Consider the following 6,596-nt stretch of genomic DNA (forward strand, 5'->3'; position numbering starts at 1 on the left):
CATGTTAGGATCATTCGCATTCACACCTCTCTGTCAGTCTTCGCAATACGCAGGTTGGGTCTATTGAAGGTAGTGCAATTCATTTACATGTGTTGGCAAATTTGCATTCGGACCCATTAGGGTCGGACCCTTAGGAAAGTCTCTCATATTACATAATCATTCTTCCAATTCAAGTGTGTTTCAGTGTTCAAATTTACAATGTTGAAATTTATCTTGTACGAGATGTCAGATGTAGTTTCTGAATTTTTTGCATAAAATAAATAGTAAAAGCGGAAACAGCACTGCAAGAAATTAGTCTTTGAATATGATCTGGATATTTTATTAGGAACAACTTTTGAGCATTGTTAAACATGCCTAAAAATGTCTTGAAAATTTTATGTAGTGTATAAAAACTTTAGAATGCATTCTAACAGTGGTTAATAGAAACTGTCCTATTACTTTACCAAATGTACTTGTGAACTGTTTTTGTGTCCGGTGATTGCACGGGCAAAAAACTAACTTTTAAACAGCGGTAGGACGCTTTCCACATTACCTTTTACACATTAATAAGTCGTTTCTGCAAGCATACTCATTAAACACATCAAAAAAGGGGGCGGTGGCTCAGTGGTAGAGCGTTCACCTCCGGTGCTTAGGGTCCCTGGTTCGATCCCAGCTCGCGCTGTGTGGACTTTGTGGTGGACAAACATCGTGCTCGTGGGTTTTCTCGGGGTTCTCCCGTTTCCTCCCACTTCTTTCATTCCACCATTTCATTCATTTCTCATCTTCACCGTCTCCTTTAGCCTAACTGGCATAACCGTGGGACGTAAAACTTAAAGATTTCATTTATTTTAGACACATCAAAAGTTTGGCTACATTTTGAACACTTTTAGCACAGTTCCTATCAACCACTGTTAAGATACATTCTAGATATTTCTTTTTCACGACTGGACACTTCAGAACATTTTTGAACATGTTAGACAATAAGCGTAAGTTGTTTCTAGAAAATGTCCAAACACAGATCTATTTTTGGCAGTGGGGAAAATATATCATAATTAGCTTAGGATTTAGTTTCCATATTCATTCATTTTATCAGTATTTCTATTATTATTATTATTATTATTATTATTATTATTATTATTATTATTATTATTATTATTATTATTATTATTATTATTATTATTATTATTATTATTATTATTATAGTCATGCGTGATGGTACTTAGTAGCGTGACTCATATGATTTCAGTGCTCCGAAAAGGGCAATAAAAATTGCCGTATGAGTGGATTTATTAAAGTTTTAATTACTATATGGCAGTAAGAAAAGCTCATAACATGCTTACTTTTATGGCAAGAGAAAATGAGCACAGACTATACTGTAAAGCTCATAACAAAGAGTTTAAATTCGACGATGAAACTAGGCAACGAGTCTCACAACAAGCATATGTTATCTTGTCACTAGTATGCAAAGAGAGTTCAACATCCTGTGTGTGTATGAAGCTTAGATTTATATTATAACCATAAGTATTATTTTGATACATCAATTGACTTTTCCAAAAATAAAAAAAGAGAGAAAAGAAATCAATCATTTCTGTCTTTCAATTGATTTAAAAAAAAAGGAAAATATGAGAAACGAAATCAATCGTTTTCGTTCTTCGATTAATTTTTGTCAAAAAAAAGAAGAAGAAAGAGAGAAATGAAATCAATTGTTTTCTTCCTTCAATTGATTTTTAAAAAAAAAGAAAAAAAAGAAAATAAAGAGAAATGAAATCAATCGCTGTCGTCCTTCAATTGATTTTTCAAAAACAAGAGAGAGAAAAGAGATCAATCATTTGCGTCCTTCAATTGATTTTTCTAAAAAAAAATAAAATAAATAAAATAAAATAAAAAGAGAAAATTAAAATCAATAGTTTTCGTCTTTCAATTGATTTTTCCTTAAAAAATCACTTCTTTTCGTTTTACGTTTGATTTTTCTAAATAAAAGAAATGAACGTCTACAAAAGGGGAGCCAAGAGATGGCTGTGGCCTCAACCTGGAATTTATAAATTAGTCCAGGAAATCTAGAGCAATTATACCCTTAACCTGGGCAAAATTGCAATAGAAGCTTTTAAAACAGTTTTTGATTCAGGAATCATTACTGAATGACATATTCAAAATCCGACAAAATCGGACCACGGGAACACTCCCCAAAACGGTTTTCAAAATGGCGGAGCATGATTTAAAAACCTTGCGTCTATCTTGCAATTTTTTTCTGTATCTCGGTTTCCTGTAATCCGATTTTGACGATTGTTTTTTTAAATCAAAGATCATTTTACGTACTATATTTTTATTAGGAACATTGATATCCTATCTCGTACAGTTTCTTGTGAAAAACAACATTTAATTTTAAAAATCATAATTTCTTACATATACACCTTAAATAATTGTCTGTACCTCGGGTATCTGCAATCGGATTTACATGAAACAGTTTTAAAATAAAAGCTACATATTAATGCTAAAGTTTTTAATAACAACACTTTTCTCCTATCTTACACCCTTTGGTGTAAAAAACTGTTAATTTACAATCAACGTATTTATTTATTTATTTATTTAATCATTAGATAAAACTCAAATTAAAATACAGCCACTTCACTATTTTATATGTGTGAGAATGCTAACAATGTAATTCATTTAAAAAGTCGTATAACTCGTTTGTGCTTATCCTTTTGTATGCATAAAGTAAAACTTTTAAACTTAATCCAGCTTTCGTTTATACTCAATAGTATTTTAAATAAAACTACATCAACATTATTCTACAGCAACTGTGTTTGAGGTAACACTGATTAACGGAGTTCATATATCAACTTTTAAATTAAATAAAATTACTTCAAATTATGTATGTTTGCGTTAAAAAATTGAAGTTCGCAAAATACAAACACTTTAATGTGAATCATCCTCATCACTGTAATATTCATTATCAGCACGAGTTTGAATATTATCACAACCAGTGACTTCGCAGTCTCCACAAGCAGCTGAACATGGCAATCCTTTACGCCTGTATCCACATCGAAGACTTGTCAGCTTTCCTCATCAGACTACTCTGAGATTCAAATAACGCAGGAGGATAAGAACAAAGTTCATAACACATCACATCTTCAAGATTCATATCCCTACCAGTAGCAACAGTCATCATTCTCTGAAAGAGAAATGTTGCATCTATTTGTATATTATCATTAATTCGACTCACAACAGCAGCATCAGATTCTAGAGTTTTCGCTTTGTCGGATCTTTTCCCAGAATATTTTAATACATCATTGCCCATATTTTTTGAACGATGTCTGTACCAATGAAATGCAGTTCATCAACATTTACTCCAGGATCAGCTATTACACCTGTGACAATGTTAGAAAGATCTGGACCAGAATTGAATGGGATAGTGATTCTAGTCGGTCAACAACTTTTTTAATATCATTACTGTCCCTAGTTTGTCTACTTTCCCTCATTTCTTTGTGTTGTTCACTGCTTTCCAACAAACTTTTAGTGTATTCTTGCATTGCTAAGTTATGAGTAGAAGACACGGGAATCGAAAGTAGCCATGTTGCTCTTTGAATCTCTGTAAATCCACTTCCTCGTGCAAGACCTCCTCTACTTTTCAGAGAACGCATTAATACTTGCTCTATCACCAGATTTGAACCTAATCCGGCCCATTCTCTATCACTTCTTCTTATCACAAACTTGCCTTCCTGGGACATTTTGTGAAAAACTGGATTTTCAGATTCCAAACTGAACATTTTCTGCAAATATAAATATAATGACTTGAGGTAATTCTGATGTCCAGCTGCTGCAACTATTGGGAGAATATCCATCACAGATTGCAAATGTAAATCCCATGAGCCAGTCCTATCTGCTGTTACTAAGTTACGTGCAACGTTGATCATTTGCATATACTTTAGCCAAAGTTTATTTGTTCTTGAAAAACATTGAAGGTGAGTTTTCTTCTCCTTCAAAGCAGTACTGATTTGAGATAATGTCCCAGATAGCTCCACGTCCTCAACATGTTGTTTGCCATTTATGACGTTATCTAGTAAGTTACAAGCTTCTTTAACTAGATGATGAGGAGATCCATCTTCATTTCGAGGGAAAACATCTGAAACCAATAAGGTACAAAGAACTACATCTACTATCATATGCCCTAGCATTGCTCTAGAAACAGCTTTTCCAGACATCATATGCAGCACAGCGTTTGATCCATAGATTTCTTGAAGTACTTCAGATAATCCTGAACCATTCATCAAAGTGCCAATTGAACCCAAAAGGTTGATCAGAGTATGAAATGTTCCCATCATTAAAACAATATCTTGGAGATTTTGTTGCTCATGGATAATTTGGGAAGCTTTCCAAAATAAAGGCTGATCAAAAGTAATGATACAAGGGATACGTTGATCATGTGCTAAATTGTTCAGGTATTGCAATGTTGAGAGTATACATGTCATGTCACTAGCTGCCATATCAATGATAGGAAGAAATGTGATTTATGTCACACCAGGATGTGAAACTTTTGTTCCAGAATGAATTGTTTGCATAGCTCCTGACCAACTTGGATCTGATCTTTCGGCTGCACATATTTGCCACAGAAGATTTAACCTACTTATAGAGGCAGTGGACAATATTGGAAGTTTGCTGAATGAAATCTCCCTGAGCATGCTTCTTGAATGTCTGTATTCCACAATATCAACTGCTGCAACATTCTTAATGTCACTTTCAGCAATCTTACAGCGTTGAATAATTTGATGGATCTTGTTCTTTGGGGTTGTAGCTGCAATCATACCCATCCCATGAAAGGCGTTCTTTCCATCCAAAGTACAAACATTGTGGTCAACATTATCAGCTGCTAGAAGAACTGCAGTGTTGTTGGCAGTATTTAACGAGATATGGCTACCTGATACTGCAGCATTTCTTTCAACCCTAATTACTTCGGAATATGATGAACAATAACGAAGACTGTGAAGCAAATCAACAAGGTACCTTGATCTAAAGTTGTGGTGCAGCTGAATAGCTAAACCAATCTGCAATGGACATAGTAATACTCTAGGACGTATACGTTGCATAATGCTCTGACCAATTGAACCAATTTTTATAGAGGGATCCTTTTCCACAAATAGTCTTGACAACAGTAATTTCAAACTCTTAAGTACGTATTACAAAGTACTTTCTTCAGTAAGATCACTTGGAGATGGGTACACATTCACATTAGAAACGTTGAGGGATTTCACCTCACTTCTGATTATTTTGGCTGCTGCTTCTATTAAGTATATCTTCTGTAGTTCAATATCACATTCTTTTGACTTTTGGTGATAACTTTGAAGAATTTCAGTGGCTGTATCAAGTAAAGTGACTACATCTGCCTTTCCACTTCCACCAGAAATAATAATTTTCTCTCCATAATATTTCAAAAGTGTCCTCTTCATATGTCTCCGATCATAGGCACAACTTCGACTCCCTTTAAAATATTCTTCCATTTTTGAAATCTGGTCTCCCATCAGCAGTTGTTCTTCATTATTATTTTCCAAGTACGAACAGGTCTGAAGGAATGCAAGGTACTGTTCTTCATTACTTGGCCGACCTTTCTTTATGTACTTATTGGGAGAAGAGTATTCACGGGGAATGTTCTTACTAGTTCGAAAATTGACACATAAGTGTTATGGTAGACGCAGTCCGCTGCATAAAGGTCACTAAGATAGTACTCTAAACGTCCTCGTACCTTAAATGACCATTCATCACAACGATTTTCACAGCATTTTTTTTAACACTTTCATCAAATTCTGACGTACGTACTTTTACATGCTCTGATGATGGTTTATGCTTCGAAGAAAAGTCCACAAATGTATCGCAAAACAAGTAATGAGTGGCACTACAAAATGGGTCTTCATTTAAACGTGCACTTTTTCTTGGTTTTGTTTCATCACTAGTCTGCCGTTTCTTGACACCAATATCCTTTGAATCTGTAAATTCGTTTCCGACATGAAACAGGACACTAATACCAGGAACAGCAACAACATCACTTCCGCGCCTGTGACTTGCTTCATTTATGCCATCTGCTCCTTTCTGTTTAATTTTAACTACCTCTTGCCTACTGTCCAATTTTCCTTATATATCACACAATATTCAGACATCTCCATTTTTAAATGTGTAATTTAATCAGAAAACAAAACAGAAAAAATGCAAATCAAAAATAGTTGATTTTTAAAATATTAAAACCGTAAAATCAAAAATCAATAATAAAAACAAATTAAGAAAAAGGCAACTAACATACAAATTAAACATTATTTAGAAATACAGGGTGGCCCAAACGTAGGTATACACCCCTGCATTAATCAAGTATAACATTCTAGCTTATGGGTTTATTTGTTTCGGCTGTTCCGGGCTTAAGGTATAAGTAAAAATACATTAAAAACAAATAATAAAGAAGCTAGGTGATAACAATAAGAAATGATATGAAATACAGGAGATCAGTAGGGAACTGTATACCTACTTTTGGGTCACCCTGTATATTAGAACATTTGGAATTAATTTATACTATTTTTGGGAGTGTTATAATTTAGGAAACCTTATGTAGCTATATAATGTTCCCGATGGATGGC

The sequence above is a fragment of the Thermobia domestica genome, chromosome 17 (assembly GCF_964235325.1).
Source record: "Thermobia domestica chromosome 17, izTheDome1.hap1.1, whole genome shotgun sequence".
In the NCBI taxonomy this organism is placed as follows: domain Eukaryota; kingdom Metazoa; phylum Arthropoda; class Insecta; order Zygentoma; family Lepismatidae; genus Thermobia; species Thermobia domestica.